We start from the raw sequence: 22,077 nt of genomic DNA, 5'->3' as shown, positions 1-22,077 counted from the left end.
AATATTGGTCCTCCCTGTTTCTCTATGTGTTGGTTGTACTTCATTTTGTGTGCTCTCAATGTGGATCAATGTTCCCCTCAATTAAACGGGAAGAAAATCAATGGAGTGCATCTCTGTAAACCTTATTAATGAGATCTGGACTGTTACACTTAAGCAGCCTGCTATGTCTCTTCTTTAAACCCTTATATTTGATCCCGAGATTACTTGTATAGAAAAAAGTAATCATGCATGACATGAAGGTCCCAACCGCTCTCAATTCCTCAGCGAGGCATCTTTCTGCAATGTTAACAAAAGATAATAGTGAGAATACGAGACATGCTATAGTTACTGAAGTAAGTACTTTATCTGACTCTTAGTATAGCAGAACATATTTAGTTCAACAGAAAACAAACTGAAGAAACTGATAGTGTTTTCCTTGTTTTGACGGCCCCATGTCCGATGCACATGTCAACTGACCACAACAGCTCCCCATACCGCAAACAAGTTCAGCCCACGCTGTGCGGGCCTGATAGGTAAGCCGAGATCCTCTTCTTACCTGTGGGGAAGGCAAGTCGATCAAATTAACCGCACAAGGGGTCAGCAAGACAACCGTCCTCCTCTTATCGACATATTAGTTTAAAGAACAGTGGTTATTGAAGGGGGAGGCTAGCTGTAGGGTGGTGTAGTCTGAGCGGAGTGGCTGACTGGGTGGAGTGAACATGGGTATTGATCAAGCTGGGATTGTAACAGCAGCTGGAGGTGTTTGTTAAAAAGGAATCCCACAGAGGAATGAAGGGGATTTGATTTTTCCTTGTGGATTAGACCTTTCACTTACACAGAGGGGATTCCTGCGCTTGATACGGTCATACTGGTGCTTGTTAATGTCATTCTGCTAATTGTTACTGTCCTTCGGGTGTTTGTTACTGTGATTCTGGCGCTTGCTACTGTCATTCTGGCATTTGTTATTGTCATTCATCCGCTTTTTACTGTCATTCATTCGCTTGTTACTGTCATTCTGGCCCTTGTTACTGTCATTCTGGTGCTTGTTACTGTCATTCTGGTCCTTGTTACTGTCATTCTGGTCCTTGTTACTGTCATTCTGGCCCTTGTTACTGTCATTCTGGTGCTTGTTACTGTCATTCTGGCCCTTGTTACTGTCATTCTGGCCCTTGTTACTGTCATTCTGGTGCTTGTTACTGTCATTCTGGTCCTTGTTACTGTCATTCTGGTCCTTGTTACTGTCATTCTGGCCCTTGTTACTGTCATTCTGGTGCTTGTTACTGTCATTCTGGTCCTTGTTACTGTCATTCTGGTCCTTGTTACTGTCATTCTGGCCCTTGTTACTGTCATTCTGGTGCTTGTTACTGTCATTCTGGTGCTTGTTACTGTCATTCTGGTGCTTGTTACTGTCATTCTGGTGCTTGCTACTGTCATTCTTGCCTTTGTTACTGTCATTCGGGTCCTTGTTACTGTCATTCGGGTCCTTGTTACTGTCATTCGGGTGCTTGTTACAGTCTTTCTGGTGCTTGCTACTGTCATTCTGGCATTTGTCATTGTCATTCATCCGTTTGTTAATGTCATTCTTCCGCTTGTTACTGTCGTTCTGGTGCTTGTTACTGTCATTCTGGCCCTTGCTACTATCATTCATTTGCTTGTTAATGTCATTCTGGCACTTGTTCGTTCATCTGCTTGTTACTGTCATTCTGGCACTTGTTACTGTCATTGTGGTGATTGTATATCACCCTAAGCTGGTCTCTTTAATTGGCCAAGTTTTATTCAAAGTCTAGGATAGCAAGGGGGAATAACAGATACATTACAGATTTCAATTACAGATGTATTAGACAAACATAATGTCAAAAACGAGTGGTTCTGAAATGTAAGTAGGTCTACACATATCATTATAGAGTGGGCAGATTTTATTTGAATAGCAATGCACTGTCTTTCCCCCCTCATTCTTAACCTGGGTCTGCATGTTTTTACAAACTCAAATTGTCTTAATATTATACCCAGGGGTGCAACTTTCACTGGGGAAGGGGGTGACATGTCCCCCCCACGTTCTGAAATTGCATTTTTGTCCCCCCCAGTTTTATCATTGGAATGTGATACAAAACAAGGCAACGGTGTGCTTTAGGACCATGCGGACGCCTCTGACCCGTCAGGTAGGCTGTTTGGGGTGTTTATCAGACTGGATAAAATAAAAAATAAAAATAAATAAAAAACTATGTATGTCCCCCCACTTCTAAAGCCATACTCCAACAGCAACGTGACTACATTGCATGAAGCACATGCATTCTGTTTACATTAGATCCCATGATGGAGTCAATTCTATTTCATTTCAGCCAATTCAGGAAGTTAACAGAATTTCCAGTTTACTCCTGAATTGAAATGTTATTGACTTCAACTCTGGGATCACTCAAGTATTGCTTTGAGAGACTCGTGACATTTCAAATATTGAACACATTTTAGCGCTGTCTAATGTTGACAAAATTCTTGTACTTGCCATCTCCATTCTAATTGCATAAACTGACTAAAATAATTAAGTAAAACTCACCTGTCATGTAGCTTGTAACCACCACTACAGATACACATTACTGTCAGCATTTCTGACGGACAACTTTAATTAAAAAATATATATCCATAATTCATAAATTGCAACCTGTAAATGAATGTTGCATAATGAATCTACCGCACAGAGAACCCTATCGCACATTCTAATTATTCACAGCCAAAATTACATTGCTAGGTTTTCAGAATGTATTAATGCATATTAATTAATCTGTCAGACAATGGATGCATATTGCGGGAAACTCAAAGATGCACGCCTCGTGATGCCTTTATACTAAATAATAAACCATACCTCACATTTTAATGATGGCAATTTCTTGTTTATTACCAACTATTGTCCTCAATTAATTTTTTATCAACTGCAGCTTTATCAGCCTTTGGCACCTCTTTTCCTGCATTGCAATAAACATTGTAATGAAAATTCATATCCCGCCTCTCACGCAACAGTAGCCTAAATAGGAGAAATGTGTGAGTTTGGTATTGAATATTTAATTGACTGGAAAGCTACACTCAGTGTACCATGTGCTTATATGCCCTCTAATGAGCAAGGTGAGACTTTTTGGTTTGGAAGTGATGGAAAAAACTTTGTCAGGAGACACAACCATGAGAAAACCCATTGACCTACACCAGGGTGTTAAAATCAATTTCTGGATAATTTAAAGTCATTGATTATTTAGAAACTCCCCTCACCTGTTTGTCTAGGTTGGACACAAATTTAAAGGAAATACCAAAACAAACTGCTGACAAATGCTCTCGGCAAATTGAGTTTGACACTCATGGTCTACACATTCAAACACACAAGAAGTCATATACCAGCAACATTATGCACACACTCTCACTGTCTCACTGTCTCACACACACGCACACGCACACGCACACGCACACGCACACACACACACACACACACACACGTACACACACACACACACACACACACACTCATCCCTATCCCCTCTTGAAAGGCTTGAGTGGATACAGCTGCCAATCGGATGCACAGATTGTAATCATTGACATGCAGGCAGATTTAATAATTATCTAATCCTTTCCGATAACGGTGGAGGATTATTTATATTTGACAGTCAGCTCTACACATCTGGCCCAGAATGGCTAATCGCTTAGTGTCGCTGGGCAGATTGGGTAGGTTTTCCGAGCAGCCTGCCCATGGTGAGACTCCCTCTCCTCTATGCCGTAACCGAGGGAATTCCGTGGGAAAGGTACACAAAACATAATACCTCACAGCCGTTTTAGGAACACCTGCCGGCTTGTCAAACACATCCCAAACTTTTGTTGCTAATTTTTTGAGTACATGAGGTATTTCTGTTAATTTTACCCACTCACGAAAGTAAATCCAACCGAGATGTTTCCTGTAGCTCTTTCTGGTTAGAGAGCCTTTTTACACCGACATAGAGCAGTAACTTTACACCTACATAGAGCACTGACTTTACACCAACATAGAGCAGTAACTTTACACCAACACAGAGCACCAACTTTTGAGGTCGGTGCCATCAAGATGCAGACGCACAAACAGCGACAGCTGCCCAAGCAGCGGGGTTTGAGTCAGGGAGCAATGGGCTAAAGAGAGTAGCTAAAAACCCTGTCAACCTGCCATCCTCTCGTGATGTCTCAAAATTGTGACTCATTTCAGGAAACTAGGCGTGTGTCGCTTGTCACTAGAGAGGCATTTGAATGTAAACATAATTTTTTTTAATCAAAATGTATTTTTTGGCAGAAATGCTTTCTGGAACATGTGAATTTTCAAATGCCTTAATAACAAACTTGTAAGCCAGCTCTAAATACCAATAAAATAGTTAAATTACGAGCCTAGTTGGTTTAGTCACGGAAAAAGTAGGAACCTTCCCGCTAGCTGAGGTAATGGATGGGCTGGACATGCCGAGAGATGTGTTCGGATTTTTTCTGCCATGTAGCACGCTTCTGTCTATAACATGAGCTGCTCAGTATGTGTAACTAGGTAATCCTTTCTAACACTGCTTTTTTTTATATCACGAAGAACTGCATAAGTGTTGCTAATGCTCTCCACTTTCTGGAAGACTGAGTTTTCAAATTAGTGGAATTCACCGGTTTGGAAGCAGAGTATGATAGCTAAGGAGATGGAAAAAGATCTGCCGTTTGATTGCTAATAATGCAGAGGGAGTCGGAAAGAGAACACACAGAAGAACACTGTTGTATAAAACACCTGTCTCCAGATTGCATCTTCAAACTATGGGTAACCATGGCATCCGTGACAGAGAAGGAGAAGCATTCATCCATGTATGCGGGTAAGAGAGTCTAGCTAGCTACATTTTCAGATAATATAAGTTCCTAATTTTGTCAGAAATTTGTTTTCATTGCAAGTTGAAAAGTACTATTAGCTAGCCAGCTAAAGTTAGCTGGCTGGTTCACAGCTAATGTTACGTAAATGATCTGTGTAGTCATATTATTCATATCTCAGAGCCATTTGCACTGCTAATTATAGCCTAATGTTAGCTTGCTAGCCTAACTAGTTGATTAGCTTTAGCTACCAGCAGATTCATGCAGAGTAGTAATGTTATGAGTTGGGATTATGGTTCAGTGTTTAGCTAGCTAGATAGCTACAGTACCAGTCAAATGTTTGGACACACCTACTCATTCAAGGGTTTTTCTGTATTTTTACTATTTTCTACATTGTAGAATAATAGCGAAGACATCAAAACTATAAAATAACACATATGGAATCCTGTAGTAACCAATCAATTGTTAAACATATTTTTTAACGTATTTTTTTATTTAACCTTTGTTTAACTAGACAAGTCAGTTAAGAACAAATTCTTATTTACAATGATGGCCTAGGAACAGTGCCTTGTTCAGGGGCAGAACAACAGATTTTTATCTTGTCAGGGATTCGATCTAGCAACCTTTACGGTTACTGGCCCAATGCTCTAACCACTAGGCTACCTGCCGCCCAAAGTAGCCACCCTTTTCACTTATGACAGCTCTGCACACTCTTGGCATTCTCTCAACCAGCTTCACCTGGAATGCTTTTCCAATAGTCTTGAAGGAGATCCCTCAAATGCTGAGCACTTGTTGGCTGCTTTTCCTTCACTCTACGGTCCAACTCATCCCAAACCATCTCATTGGGTTGAGGTCGGGTGATTGTGGAGGCCAGGTCATCTGATGTAGCACTCCATTACTCTCCTTCTTGGTCAAATAGCCCTTACACAGCCTGGAGGTGTGTTGGGTTATTGTCCTGTTAAAAAACAAATTATAGTCCCACTAATTGCAAACAGATGGGATGGCGTACCGCTGCAGAATGCTGTGGTAGCCATGCTAGTTAAGTGTGCCTTGAATTCTAAATAAATCACTGACAGTGTCACCAGCAAAGCACCCTCACACCATCACACGTCCTCCTCCATGCTTCACGGTGGGAACCACACATGCAGAGATCATCCGTTCACCTACTCCGCGTCTCACAAAGACATGGAGGTTGGAACCAAAAATCGCAAATTTGGACTCATCAGACCAAAGGACAGATTTCCACCAGTCTAATGTCTATTGCTCGTGTTTCTTGGCCCAAGCAAGTCTCTTATTCTTATTGGTGTCCTTTAGTAGTGGTTTCTTTTCAGCAATTTGACATGAAGGCCCGATTCACGCAGTCTCCTCTGAACAGTTGATGTTGAGATGTGCCTGATACTTGAACTCTGTAAAGCATTTATTTGGGCTGCAATTTCCGAGGCTGGTAACTCTAATGAACTTATCCTCTGCAGCAGAGGTTACTCTGCGTCTTCCTTTCCTGCGGCGGTCCTCATGAGAGCCAGTTTAATCATAGCTCTTGATGGTTTTTGTGACTGCACTTTAAGTAACTTTCAAAGTTCTTGAAATTTTCCAGATTGATTGACTTTCATGTCTTAAAGTAATGATGGACTGTCATTTCGCTTTGCTTATTTAAGCTGTTCTTTCCATATTATGGACTTGGTATTCTACCAAAAATGCTATCTTCTGTATACCACCTCTTCATTGTCACAACACAACTGATTGGCTCAAACATTTTAACTTTTAACAAGGCACACCTGTTAATTGAAATGCATTCCAGGTGACTACCTCATGAGGCTGGATGAGAGAATGCCAAGAGTGTGCAAAGCTGTCATCAAGGCAAAGGGTGGCTACTTTGAAGAATCTCAAATCTAAAATATATCTGGTTTGTTTAGATCTTTTTTGGTTACTATATGATTCCATATGTGTAATTTCATTGTTTTGATGTCTTCACTACTATTCTCCAATGTAGAAAATAGTACAAATAAAGAAAAACCCTTGAATGAGTATGCGTGTCCAAACTTTTCACTGGTACTGTACATGTCTAAACAAAAGACTCCACTATACAAGTAACCATTTCACTGTACTGTGTACATCTTCTGTATCCTGTGCATGTGACAAATAAACTTTTATTTTATTTTATATAATGTGTGTTTACCAGAGACGGTAATGTGAAATGTGAAACGGGTGGGACTGAGGCTTAAGAGGGTGTGAACGATGCTGAATGGGTGTAGACAAAGAAAAGCTCTCCTGTAGGTGTACCAAAACATTCAAGGGACATTTTCTAGTGCATGATATACCATTTTGCTTCACAAGACCAATCGAGCTGGTCAGTCAAAATGATCCTCTCTCTCTCTCGCTCTCTCTAGCTCTCTCTCACACACGTAAGAAAGACAGTGCTAATCCCAGACATTATCGAAAGTGGAACGTTTTACATGTTTTATATTATTACATCCAGTGGGCTATCAGTGCTTCGTAATTTTGCTACAGTACCTACCGTTCGGGCAGCATTAGCAGACTGAGAAGATTGAAAAGGGGTTGACTCCCCAAGTCTGCAGGGGCAAGAGGAGGGGAAGAGGTGGGGATGCGGGGGTGTTAAACAGCAGTGTTGCAACCAAAAACACTATATGACTATGGCAAATGTAAGCATAATAATAACAATAATCTGTTACATTTAGTTCTGACCAGTTAGAGTGAATGTCTTGACCATATCCTTATGGAGACTTGGGGGTACTGATAGGTTATTGTTGAGAGGCTTAAAGTCAGTCCTTTAAAGAGATCATTACTCTTTCAGGTCTTCTGTAGAGGGGTTGGACGTGGACCAAGTGTGAGTGGTCACAGAAATTCACTCAAAGACAGTCAACACCAGTCTGTCATTAGAACTTTCTGGAGAGAAAAGTCCTAGACTACCCAATTTGTTTTTCAGTCGACAGCATGAGACAGGGACACTATCTGTCTTCTGTCAACAGTTATAGCATTTGGAAAAGTGTGCATGTCCTCTGACATTTCACATTCAGTTACGAGATACCATCTCAATCCATTGTGTCTGAGCCTGTCTGAGATGTGGAGTGGACGAACAGAGCAAACACTGTGTGTTTGTGTGTGTGTGTGACAACCGGTTTGCAATAACTCAACTTTATATTCATAATCTTCTGCAGCACAAGAGGCTAATCCGTCATCTCGATCTGTGCCAATCCTTCAAAATTCCTCTTCATCCAGCTTTATCTCTGATCCTTATTTTAATAATAATCACTGACTCACTCTTAGTCTCTCTTTCAATCTCTCTCTCTCCCCTCCATCCTCCCTCTACATGTTCTGCCTGTTCACAGACCCTTTATGTCTTTTGTCTTTCACTGAACAAGAAGCAGAAAGTCTTATGGTCTTTAAGCTTATAATCCTGGTGTAAATTCATTTTAAATATAATTCCCAAATTCTTTAAGTGGGAAGTCTTAACCCAATGTTAGCCACTGTTTAAAAAAAACTCAGATTTTCAACTGCTATGGTTCCGACTGACAGCTAATGTTGGGGCAAAAACACATGTAAACAGATGATTAAGCGCTAAATTGTTGAAAGCCTCTCCCAAAAAGCAATCAGATTATTAAAGCTTTATCTTTCGTAATTTCATTCGAAAACGCTACCCTGCAAACAATAATGAGTTGTTAAGACCTCCCTGGGACGAAATGGTCGCTTAAAGTCATCAGGTCTTGGTCCCCTGGAGGTTTTGTCTAGTTCCTGATTGGTAGTTTTTAGGATATTCTTGGGACGTTGTGTCATGGTCCCCTGGAGGTTTTGTCCTAGTTCCTGGTTGGTCCCGGGTATATCCCTGAGGACATTTTTAGGGCTTTTTTGGGACGTTGTGTTATGGTTCACCGGAGGTTTTGTCTAGTTCCCGGTGTCCTGAAGACATCTCCAAGGACATTTTTAGGTCTTTCTTGGGATGTTGTGTCATGGTCCCCTTAAGGTCCCCTGAACGTTCTTGGAACATAGTGTCATGGTCCCCTGGAGGTTTTTGTCTTACATTTTAGTAATTTAGCAGATGCTCTTATCCAGAGCATTTTACAGTAAGTGCATATCCCCAAAATATTATGTTTAATCCCTGCATGCATTCATGTCTATGATCAAGTAGATAGATTACTGGAACTTTCAGACTTACTCTGTCACGCCCTGACCATAGAGAGCCCTTGGTTCTCTATGGTGTAGTAGGTCAGGGCGTGACTAGGGGGTGATCTAGTATGTTTATTTCTATGTTGGTGCTAATATGGTTCCCAATTAGAGGCAGCTGTTTATCGTTGCCTCTGATTGGGGATCATATTTAAGTAGCTATTTCCCCACCTGTGTTTTGTGGGATATTGATTGATTGTTAGTGTGTTTGGGCACTACGTTCTCACGGACTTTGAAAGTTTTCTTATTTTGTTTTGTTAGTTTCACTTAAATAAATACACTGCTCAAAAAAATAAAGGGAACACTTAAAACAACACAATGTAACTCCAAGTCAATCACACTTCTGTGAAATCAAACTGTCCACTTAGGAAGCAACACTGATTGACAATACATTTCACATGCTGTTGTGCAAATGGAATCGACAACAGGTGGAAATTATAGGCAATTAGCAAGACACCCCCAATAAAGGAGTGGTTCTGCAGGTAGTGACCACAGATCACTTCTCAGTTCCTATGCTTCCTGGCTGAGGTTTTGGTCACTTTTGAATGCTGGCGGTGCTTTCACTCTAGTGGTAGCATGAGACGGAGTCTACAACCCACACAAGTGGCTCAGGTAGTGCAGCTCATCCAGGATGGCACATCAATGCGAGCTGTGGCAAGAAGGTTTGCTGTGTCTGTCAGCGTAGTGTCCAGAGCATGGAGGTGCTACCAGGAGACAGGCCAGTACATCAGGAGACGTGGAGGAGGCCATAGGAGGGCAACAACCCAGCAGCAGGACCGCTACCTCCGCCTTTGTGCAAGGAGGAGCAGGAGGAGCACTGCCAGAGCCCTGCAAAATGACCTCCAGCAGGCCACAAATGTGCATGTGTCTGCTCAAACAGTCAGAAACAGACTCCATGAGGGTGGTATGAGGGCCTGACGTCCACAGGTGGGGGTTGTGCTTACAGCCCAACACAGTGCAGGACGTTTGGCATTTGCCAGAGAACACCAAGATTGGCAAATTCGCCACTGGCGCCCTGTGCTCTTCACAGATGAAAGCAAGTTCACACTGAGCACATGTGACAGACGTGACAGAGTCTGGAGACGCCGTCGTGGAGAACGTTCTGCTGCCTGCAACATCCTCCAGCATGACCGGTTTGGCGGTGGGTCAGTCATGGTGTGGGGTGGCATTTCTTTGGGGGGCCGCACTGGTTTTCCACTTTAATTTTGAGTGTGACTCCAAATCCAGACCTCCATGGGTTGATAAATTGGATTTCTATTGATTATTTTTGTGTGATTTTGTTGTCAGCACATTCAACTATGTAAAGAAAAAAGTATTTAATAAGATTATTTAATTCATTCAGATCTAGGATGTGTTATTTTAGTGTTCCCTTTATTTTTTTGAGCAGTGTATGTGGAACTATACTCACGCTGCGCCTTAGTCCAATCATTTTCAAGAACGTGACTTACTCCTCCCGTATTTAATTGAACAGTACATTTTTCCACTGTAATACAATGAACACTAAGACCCACTTCTGGGATTATCCTTCCTAAAATTCCACACAAGAATCAAATCACATCAAGCTCTGATTGCCAAGTTTAACAATGTTATTTTCCAATTGCATAATTTAGGGTTGCCACAATTTCATATATAGTACATAATCGTTTTCAAGACATCCGACGAGCGTCAGAGCTGGTGTTGTAGGATTTGATATTGGTCCTGTGTCACACCCTGATCTGTTTCACCTGTCTTTGTGTTTGTCTCCACCCTCCTCCAGGTGTTGCCCATCTTCCCCATTATCCCCTGTGTACTTATACCTGTGTTCTCTGTTTGTCTGTTGCCAGTTCGTTTGTTCATAGAACCTACCAGCATTTGTTTCCCTGCTCCTGCCTGTTTCTTGCTCCTGTTTTCTAGTCTTTCCCAGTTTTGACCCCTGCCTGTCCTGACCCTGAGACTACCTGCTGTTCTGGACCCTTACACCTCTGGATTATTGACCAGCGCCTGCCTTGACCTGTCATTTGCCTGCCCCTGAAAAAGGAATAAACTTTTGCTTCTTCAACACTGTCTGCATTTGGGTCATACCTTAAACATGATAGTACACACTGGCCATGACTGACCCAGCAGACTCAGACCAGCTCTGCAACACCATCTCCTCCCAAGGAGCCACCTTTGGAAGGCATGAGAAGTTGCTTCGCGGTCTGATGGAAGGATTCCAGACCTTGGCCAAATGCCATGACAGTGCGTTGAACACATTGCTGGAGCAATTCCGCGGCTTGTCTGTCAGGCAGCCTACCACCATGGTAACCTCCCAGCCCCTCAGTAACTCAGCTATTAGGAGCGCCGTCAACCCGGTTTCCCAGGAACCCCACTTATCTCCACTGGAGCACTTTGATGGAGAGTCGGGCACCTGTCGGGCATTTCTCTCTCAGTGTTCACTCATGGAGCTGCAGCCTTCCTCCTTCCCCTCAGACCACTCTAAGATAGCGTACCTCATCACTCTGATGTCCAGGAGAGCCCTCACCTGGGCTACAGCCATTTGGGAACAACAACGCCTCGTGGCGGAAGTGAAAAAAGTTTGAGGCTCTGTTGTCCGGGAGAGAGGCTGCCCGGAAGTTACTCCAGCTTCGGCAAGACTCCCTCAGTGAGGCAGACTATGCAGTGGATTTCCGCACTCTAGCAGCGAAGGGTGCCTGGAACATGGAAGAGCTGTTCGACATGTTCCTGCATGGATTATCGGAGGAAGTGAAGGATGAGCTTGCAGCCCGGGAACTACTGATGGATCTTGACTCACTCATCGCCTTAACCATCCAGATTGATGGATGGCTACAGCAACTTAGGAGGAAGAAGAGGTCTGATTGCGGTCCCATTTGCTCACTCAAGATCCCACCTTGCATCTGATGAACTCCGGAAGTCCCCGGCATCTACGTCCCCGAGAGGACCCAAATTCCTCAGAGAGCCTCCGAAGACTGACGATTCACCTCTTCCTGAGCCGATGCAGCTCGGCAGAGCTAGGCTGTCTCCAGCCAAACACGTATGCAGACTTAACACCCAGACTTTTCTGTATTGCGGTACTGCCGGGTCATTATTTGTCTATCTGTCCATTCAAGAGACCTAGCTCATTTGTCAGAGTGAGTACTCTAGTGGGTCTTACGGATAATTTTTCTTCTCCCCTTACTCATCCCCCTCTCCATGCCATCCTGCTGTGGGGCGACCTGTCCAAGTCTTTCCAGGTACTCGTTGACTCGGGGTCCGATGAGCGCTTTATGGACGTTACCCTGGCATCCGAGCTGGGCATCCCCACTCAACCCCTCTCCATTCCCATGTATGTTAGAGCACTGGATGGGCGCTCTCCCACCATTCCACCCCCATCAACCTACGAGTGTCAGTGATCCATAGTGAGATGATACGATTCCTGCTAGTTAAATCTCCGCAGGTTCCCGTCGTATTGGGATTCTCTTGGCTCCAGCGACACAATCCCTTTATTGACTGGTCTACTGGTGCCATTGTGGGCTGGAGCCAGTTTTGCCACGCTCATTGCCTGAAGTCAGCTCTGCCTGCCCTGGGACGTCTTCCTGGGGGCTTGGAAATTGCCCTCCGCCATTTCTGCTGAGTACCAGGACCTCCGGGAGGGGTTCAGGAGGGCCCAGGCCACTTCGCTTCCGCAGCACCGACCGGTATCCAAGAATGTCAAGACAGATGCGCTGGCACACTGCTATAGCCCCGTGACTACACCCCCTTCATTAGCCCCTCTGCTGTTTGTCTTCTGTTGCCCCGTAACCTCCATATACATCCTACTTTTCATGTGTCTAGAGTTAAACCCATGTCTCACAGCCCTTTGTCTCCTGTTTGTTTGTTATACCTGTGTTCTATGTTTGTCTTTTGCCAGTTCGTTTTGTTCGTAGAACCTACCAGCATTTGTTTCACTGCTCCTGCCTGTTTCTTGCTCCTGTTTTCTAGTCTTTCCCGGTTTTGACCCCTGCCTGCCCTGACCCTGAGACTGCCTGTCTTTCTGGACCCTTACACCCTCTCTGGATTATTGACCCCTGTCTGCCTTGACTTGTCATTTGCCTGCCCCTGTTTAAGAATAAACTTATTTTTTCTTCAACACTGTCTGCATCTGAGTCATACCTTAACCGTGATAGTCCTGTATTAATGCCTTGCCTGTTTGATTGTTCCTCGGAGGGCGTAGCGGGATTTCTTAAGTGTCCGGATTAGTGTCCCTCTCTTTGAAAGCGGCAGCTCTCACCTTCAGCTAAGTGCAAATGTTGCCTGGTTGGGATATGTACATACGGTCACCGTGGGGACAACATCATTGATGCACTTATTAAAAGGGAATTTCACCCTTGCTCTGGCATATAGTCTTTACTATATTAACAACATTACGTTTTTATTATAATTATCCAAACCACAAGCTAGAACTCTCACATTTTTATTTCACTGGTAGAATTGGGAAGTTTCGACTCCCTGTGCATTTGACTGCTCTGAACCACAAAGTCCGGCATTCATAGCAAATGGTATAGGGGGTGTGCCCACAAACTTCAATAATTGAATTGTTTACTTCGAATGACCAACACAGTAATCTCAGAACTTTTCTAGGCAAGATTATTATTTTTTTTTAATTCAGTAAAATTTGTTCTCATGCCTGTGGTGCTGTGTGTCTGGTTGTGCTAATTACAAAGAGGTGCAAAAATGTGTTACCTTTCACCGTCCTACCTACCAGACATTCACCCCGAATCTGCTTGCGGTTATCAAAAATGATGCGGTAACCAAAGATTATCATAGGGATTTTCAAGCTGAACTGATGGGGAATCCATTTTAATGCTGAGAAGTGATTTTTTTTCCCCTTCGCAAAAAAACGGAAGATTCTCAATTATAGGTAACCTAATGTTAGCTAGCTTGCTAGCCTAGTTGGACTAGCTGGGTAAGTTAGCTTAGCTAGCTAACATTACAGTCCTGTACTGAACTCTGAAAGACATCAGCTAAATCAAATAGCTATCTTTTGGTATACACACTGTCAATCAATTTCACTTATACCATGGTAGTCACTGCTAGACTGGTTGCTAACTTCAGCAGAGTAAATACGTTTGTTCATTCTATCTTTGACATTAGCTAACGTAAGCTAGCAAAAGTTGTTCTTATTTTGTATCTCAATTTGGTAGCCTTCTATTCCACCCTTGTCTGGAAAACACAACTAAAAATAGAATTGTTGATATAGCTAACTCACTCTCTGTGTGTTGGTAGCAATGGTGAATGTGTATAAATCGTATACGGTTGGATAGTTGGTTCTGCGCTAGTCTCAGCTGACTAGCAATCTTGCTGCCAATTTAGTGACGCTAGTTACCTAACAGCAAGCAGACAATATTGAAATGTCCATATCAGGTATGCTTAGCTAGCCAGTCTAATATATATGAATACATTAGTGGGGTGGTTAAATGATATATTGTTCTGTATTTACTGTATGTGGTACAGAATCTGATTCCACCAATATGCGCTTCCAGCCCCTAGCTCTGGACAAGGTGAAGGTAAGTTGGCTGAATTATGTACAAGTTGACCGCTAAGATAGCTCAATTTACAGTTAGCATGGTACAAACATGAATTGGGTAGTGTTTGTATGGTTTGTGTTTGTGTTATGGGGTTACAGGTGATTAGAGGTAGCCTGAGGACCACAGAGTACCTTCCAGACCTTGTAATAAACTTAGTCTACCCGTCTTCTATTTTTACCTTTTATTTTTGTTAAACTCAGTTTTTCTGGAGTCATTCCACAGTACTCTGCTGTAAAATACCCCAAAACATTTTGGGTACACAAGCATAAGGGAGCGAACACACCTTGCGGTTATGGAGCACGACAAGATTGTGGGACAGAAACCAACAATGGACATTGAAAGGTATAAAATCAAGACTACAACAGTAATCACAACCACCTCATTCTTCTCTCTGCAGTCTCAAAACACAATACAAAAAATTACCCTGCAAAGGGCTACTATTGACGAGAATGATCTGTCAAAGTCAATGGGCTGGGAGAGGTTTACAGACAGTACTTTGAGATGAGGAATGGGGTTTTTGGTTGTGAAGGGTTGTGCTTAGACAGTACATGTATTGTTGTGCATGAGAACGATTGAGGTGCCATTTCTCCTCAATCTCCCAACAATTCATACTGTGTAAGAACTGCCCCCCCAGCCCATTCACTTTGTTGACTGATCCCCTCCTTGTCCCTAAACAATACGTTAGCTGGTCCCATTTAGTTGATTCCTTTACCAACAAAGGTGTGTTGCCCTACGTCCCTTCAACAAAAAGTGTAAAATACTAACACCACAACGATGTCTTTTCAGGAGATATGCATTACCAACAAATTTACTGCAAAGGACCAAACAGTTGGTGATTAAGAAGCCCATCAGTAAAAGTTGCAGTGTACTGCAGCAGAGCTTGCGGAGTGCCGCAGAATTCTATTTAAGTGTCAGCCATTGTTGCCAGAATGACACAATTTACCACAATCTGCCACAGTCTACCACAAACGGTGGCCGCATAACCTCAACATTTTTAAAGGAAGAACCACTGTACACACTTTCGGCAGAGTCTCCAGCTGGCCGTTCAGTGCAGACAGGGCAAGCCCATTGCCATAAGCACAAAGAGCCTTAGCTTCTCCAGCCTACCATGCCAAAGACAATTGCCAGTGTACCGAAGCCGGATAAAGGACAATGGCTGTGTTTACACAGGCAGCCCAATTCTGATATTTTTTTCCCCTAGTTGTTCTTTTGACCAATCAGATCAGTTCTGAAAAAGATCTGATGTGATGCAGACCAATTAGTGGAAACAATATCAGAATTGGACTGCCTGTGTAAACACAGCCAGTGTGGCTCAGCATAAGACCATGTCGAACACACAGGAGGCTGCTGAGGGGAGGATGGCTCAAAATAATGTCTGGAACGAAGCAAATGGAATGGCATCAAACACATGAAATCCACTCATTCCGCTCCAGCCATTACCATGAGCCCGTCCTCCCCAATTAAGGTGCCACCAACAGAACAGGGGTCTCAAACCCTATTTCTGGAGAGCTACCCTCCTGTAAGTTTTTCCTCCAACCCCAGTTGTAACTGACCTAGTTCAGCTTATCAACCAGCTAAATATTAGAATCAAGTGAGTTCACTGAAGATATTTATATACTGTAATCTGTACAGGGGTTTGTAGCATCAAACAGACGCTAGACATTCAGATATCCAATTTTTTCTATATGTCAAATTCTAAAGTACTGAGTGTACATTATTTCATGTTATCGCAAGAGAACTGGGTATTCAACAAGAATGGTATGTGGTAAAAGTAACATTCCAAAACAATTGTATGAACAGTGTAGTTCAGTGTGTCCGGGTGTGTCTCAGGTGTGAGACACACAAGTACAGAGAACTGTATCTACAGATTGTTACAACAGATAATGTGATTTAGCTAAAGATTTTTTCCAACATCTTGTCTATTTCAAATATTCTCACATTGATAGAGACAATTGGGTCCAAAGCACTGCATGTCATGATGACAGAGACCGGTCTTGATCAATGAGTGAGAAGACTGAAAATAGACAAGATGGCGGCACACCAGAGGAGACTGGTGGGACGAGCTATAGCAGGACTGGCTTCTTTTAATGGCTGGAATGGTATTAATGGAACGGTATCAAACACATCAAACATATGGAAACAACATGTTTGACTTCGTGCCATCTATTCCATTCCAGCCATTATAGTGAGCCCATCCTCCTATAGCTCCTTCCACCAGCCTTCTCTGCGGTGCAAATATTTTTTACAGTTTAACCGAGCCAGCATAACAACAACATTAGTGTAGACTACTTGAACATGCATACATGTGCACAGGCACAGATATTACATTTACAACAATATCAAGCCTAAAAGAAAGAAATATGGCATAACCCTCAACCTTTGCACAGTGACCAGACCGTACAAATGAGCCTAGGTAGGTAGGCAGACAGTATCTACCTACAGCCATGTCTATCAGGCATGCTTAGGCAAATATTTTAATAGTAAAACCAGCTTCCATTTTACAGATTTACAACAGTAAATTGTTGTATTATTGCCTCTCTGTACTGTTTGCTAGTAAACGTAGCTAGCTAGCTTGTTGGATATGCAATACTTGTTATTTACATCTGTTTGGAATCCTATCTTTCGTCATGCCTATAATTTTGTGAGATTGAAATGCATCCACGGACATAATCATAACCAATGTCAACCCTCATCAATTATGTTACATAGCTCACTAGTAAAAGGATTTATAGTTGCTGATGTCAACAAGTTACAATTGCGAGCCAGCAATACACAATATGGGTCTCAGTAGATAAATGAAAGTTAGCTAGGTGGCTTGCAGGGAAAATAACCTAGCTAGGCATTGTATTTGTCATCTGCCCTCTTGGTGCTGTCATCGGCTGTAGCTGAGCTTCTAACTTTAGCTAAATCCAACTCCTCATTTCGAATCCTTTTTGCTGTATTCCGGTTGAAACATCTATGATAGCTGTTCTGATGTCCAGAAGCTCTTTTCGGTCATAGGATACGATGGCGTAAACATTACGTACCCCCAAAAATTAAATCAGAACTATTTTTGGGAGGCCATTTCCCATTTTTGGGAGACCATTATAACCTATCATACACAGTACATGTGGCAGGACTTGCAAACTATCACAGATTAAAAAGGGAAACCCAGCCAAGAGCTGCCCAGTGACACAAGCCTACCAGACGATCTAAAAACCTTCTATGCGCGCTTTGAGGCTAGCAACACTGAACTATGTATGAGAACACACGCTGTTCGGATGACTGCATGAATACACTCTCTGTAGCCGATGTGAGTAAGACCTTTAAACAGATTAACATTAACAAGTCTGCAGGGCCAGACGGATTACCATGACGTGTGCTCAGAACATGCACTGACCAGCTGGCAATTGTCTTCACTGACATTTTCAACCTCTCCCTGACCCTGTCAGTAATGCCTACATGTTTCAAGCAGACCACCATAGTCCCTGTGCCCAAGAAAGCCAAGGTAAACTGTCTAAATGACTTTCGCCATAGCCAAGACATGCTTTGAAAGGCTTGTCTTGGCTCGCATCAACACCATCATCGCAGACACATTGGACCCACTCCAATTCACATACCGCCCCAACAGATCCACAGATGATGCAATGCCTATTGCACTTCACACTGCCCTTTCCCACCTGGACAAAAGGAACACCTATGTGAGAATGCAGTTAATTGACTACAGGTCAGTGTGAACCACAATTGTGCCCTCGAAGCTCATCATGAAGCTAAGGACCATGGGATTAAACCCCTCCCTCTGCAACAGGATCCTGGACTTCATGATGGTCTGCCCCAGGTGGTGAGGGTAGAGAACAACACTTCCGCCACGCTGACCCTCAGCATTGGGTCCCCTCGGAGTGCGTGCTTAGTTCCCGTCTGTACTCTCCTGATCACCAATGATGATGAGACAGTTTATAAGGAGGAGATCAGAGACCTGGCAGTGTGGTGCCAGGGCAACAACCTCTCCCTCAACATCAGCAAGACAAATGAGCTGACCGTGGACTACAGGAAACGGAGGGTCGAGCATGCCCCCATCCACATCATCGGGGCTGTTGTGGAGCAGGTCAAGAGCTTCGGTGTCCAAATCACTAAGGAACTATCATGGTCCACACATCAACACTGTCGTGAAGAGGTCACAACAACCCCTCTTCCCCCTCAGGAGGCTGAAAATATTTGGCATGGGTCCTCAGATCCTGTATCACCGTTTTGTATGGCAACTGCTTGTCATTGAACCACTAAGCTTTACAGAGGGTAATGTGTGAGGCTCAGTACATGATGGGGCTGAGCTCCCTGCCTTCTCCCCTCTATACCAGGCGGTGTCAGAGGAAGGCCACAAATATTGTCAAAGACTCCAGACACCCAATACATTTTTTATTTTATTTTTAATTTCACTGACTTACCGAGTTAAATAAAGGTTAAGAACAAATTCTTATTTACAATGACGGTCTACCCCTGCCAAACCCGGACAATGCTGGGCCAATTGTGCACCACCCTATGGGATTCCCAATCACGGTCATCTGTGATACAGCCTGGAATCAAACCTGGGTCTGTAGTGACACCTCTAGCACTGAGCTGCAGTGCCTTAGACCGCTGTGCCACTCAGGAGTCATAGACAGTTCTCTCTGCTACCGCATGGCAATGCACAACTCTGGAACCAACAGGACCCTGAACAAGCTTTAAGACTACTAAATAGTCAGTTAAATAGTTATCAAAAGCTACCTGGAATATCTGCATTGACCATTTTTGCACTAACTCTTTTGACTCAGGACCAAACCCAAACGGAATCTGCCTGGAGTTTTTTCTATATTCTGCGGAGATTTCTGCCAAAAATCTGCAGATTTTTCATGCCTCTAAAGTACTAACATTATTTAAAAACATAACGTACGGTTATCCTTCTACTAAAGCTCAGTCAAAAATAACCTCTACACCGACTCAACCTTTATATGGTCCTTTTATTGGAAACGTTTCCATATTGACAAATATGACAGAAATAAATAGAGCACTATTAATAAAGTACAAAGGCATATACTGTAAATACAAATAATTCATTGATGAAAGCATCTATAAATACATAAATGCCAAATAGATAAGATTAACAATTCTGTCTCATTGTTCCATTCACCATATAACTATTATCACATTGCTTCTAACCAAAACACAGAAAGTGTGGGAGAGTTGGTGGGTGTGTTTGTGACTGATGTGCTTTTTAATGCTCAATGCTATTGTACCTTGCAATCAACATCTTTAAACAATTATCTGTGATGCTCCTTCTACGCTGACTAAGTAGCATCTAATAATGTAAGAAAAGTCTCTCTACATCCACTGAGGTAGTGGGGAGGCACAGATGTATCGCCACAATCCTATTCTGCCTAGCTGCCCACCAGTCCACTGCACTGACTTCCATAGCATCTGCCTTGTCAATGCCCATGTATCTGTGCCACTCCTCTGCAGATACCTGGCTCAGAGCAGGGAGAGCATGGACATAGGCCTTCATGTCCTTTCTTGCCCCTACCACCTGGGCTGAATATTGTGGGTAGAGCTCTGGTAGGTACTCTGTACGCAGATGGGATTGCGCTGGGATAGACCCTCCCTGCTTGTAGTGTTTCTTCAGAAATGTGGAGAACTTGGGCCTCTTCTCAAGAGGTATATCTGCTTCGATTAATATATCTGCTTCGATTAAAGTCCAACATGAACTCATTTCTGTCAGCTGTGTAGAGGGTCTTTGCCAGACAGGAGGCCAGGAGGCCAGTTCTTGTTTGGACTGAAAACATTAAGAAATTAAAGAATGTTAAATTGAGCAAATGAAGTATTATCAGGTTGAGTTCAACAACAGCCCTACTGTGAATATCAAGCTTTGAAACTAAGCACTCTTTCTCCTGAAGCAACACACACACACACACACACATACACACACACACACACACACACACACACCATAAACCTGACAGTCCCACACACAGACATGTTAAAACAATGTGAGTAGTTAACATCAAACAATTTAATGAATAATGTCACAAAAACATAATGTCTGTGACTTGCTGCTTTTGTAATTCCCAACATGTCACTTGTTTTGATAGCTCCACCACATCACTTTGGGTAACTTGTAAGCTACTAGCTAATATTACCTCAGCTAAGTTAGCGAGCCTAAATGCGGTGATGGAACTGGAGTGACAAGTTGGGGAAGCTTGCCAGGTTAACATTAGCTAGTTAACTTTCCACTCCTATCTAGATGCAGACAGAAATGTAATTATCAACAACAGATATTCGCTAGCTTGAGAAAAACTACTAGCTAGTTAATATATCTGTAGCTAGCTAAAGCATCAGAACGCTTAACTGGTCCACTAGCCTTCCTATTTTTGTGTTGGAGTGACCTCAGGTGCTCAACCGCAGTTTTACGCCGTACAGTATGTAGTTGGTTGAATTCTGACAGTCTTTGCAGAAAAATAATCCTCCATCCTCGTACAGTTCAGCTGGAAACATCCTGTCCCTGGCTGTTATTCTGGCTGCCAAGTCTTTACTCCTCAGCTCCTATGCTGTAAATCTGGGCATGTTTAGCTAGCTAGATAAAGTTACTTCACTCCTCAGACATCTGCCATTCACTCACTGAGCTGTCTGCACCACTCACACATGGGAGGGGCTACGGTAAGAGTGGGACACATCTGGCTACACTTTTGGGTGATTGAAATACATGAAAATGAAATGAAAATGCTAATTCAGTCAATTTTTGTTAACTTTTCTATCAGCTGGCAGTGTATTTTTAGCTTTAGAATCCTACGCATTCTATTTGAAATTCTGCAGATTTTCATCAGAATTCTGAGTGCGTGGATGCCGTGTGGGCCTGCTCATGACATACGCTGCTGTTACTGTTTACTATCTATCTTGTTGCCTAGTCACCTTATCCCTACCTATATGTACATATCTACCTCAATTACCTCGTGCCCCTGCACATTGACTCGGCACTGGCACCCCGTGTATATGGCCAAGTTATCGTTACTCATTGTGTTATTATTTTTCTATTTTTCAACTATTTCACATTTTTGGGGGGGATTGTTGGGAAAGGCCCCTAAGTAAGCATTTGACTATTAGTCTACACCTGTTGTTTACGAAGCATGTGACAAATGACATTGGATTTAATCAGCAATGTTCCCTCTAAACTGGGTGCACATGGCCGGTAGGGGCAATTGTAAAAATGTAAGGAGCAAATCAACTGAAGTCAATTAAAATTAGCTCCATATTTAGTTTATGAGTATAACCAATAGAAAGTCCCACTTAGTTGGCTACTTCGAAGTGGATATAGCCCTCAATGGCACTGCCATCCTGTCACAGAAGAGGACTTTGTATAGACTGCAAATGGTCTTTCTAGTATCTCTATGGGCCCCCCTAGAGAAGGGCTACCCAAAAGAGTGCCAGTCCTTAGTATCCCGATACCAACATTAGCAAAATGCTAACATGATGACCTTCGATATCCAAACAGTGGTCTGCAATGACAAGCCATCAAATAACTTATCTTAAGGTAATAAAGTGATTTAAGCTTGGGGTAAAA

This window comes from Salmo trutta, chromosome 3 (assembly GCF_901001165.1).
Source record: "Salmo trutta chromosome 3, fSalTru1.1, whole genome shotgun sequence".
In the NCBI taxonomy this organism is placed as follows: domain Eukaryota; kingdom Metazoa; phylum Chordata; class Actinopteri; order Salmoniformes; family Salmonidae; genus Salmo; species Salmo trutta.
Note: the sequence above shows the minus strand (reverse complement) of the source record.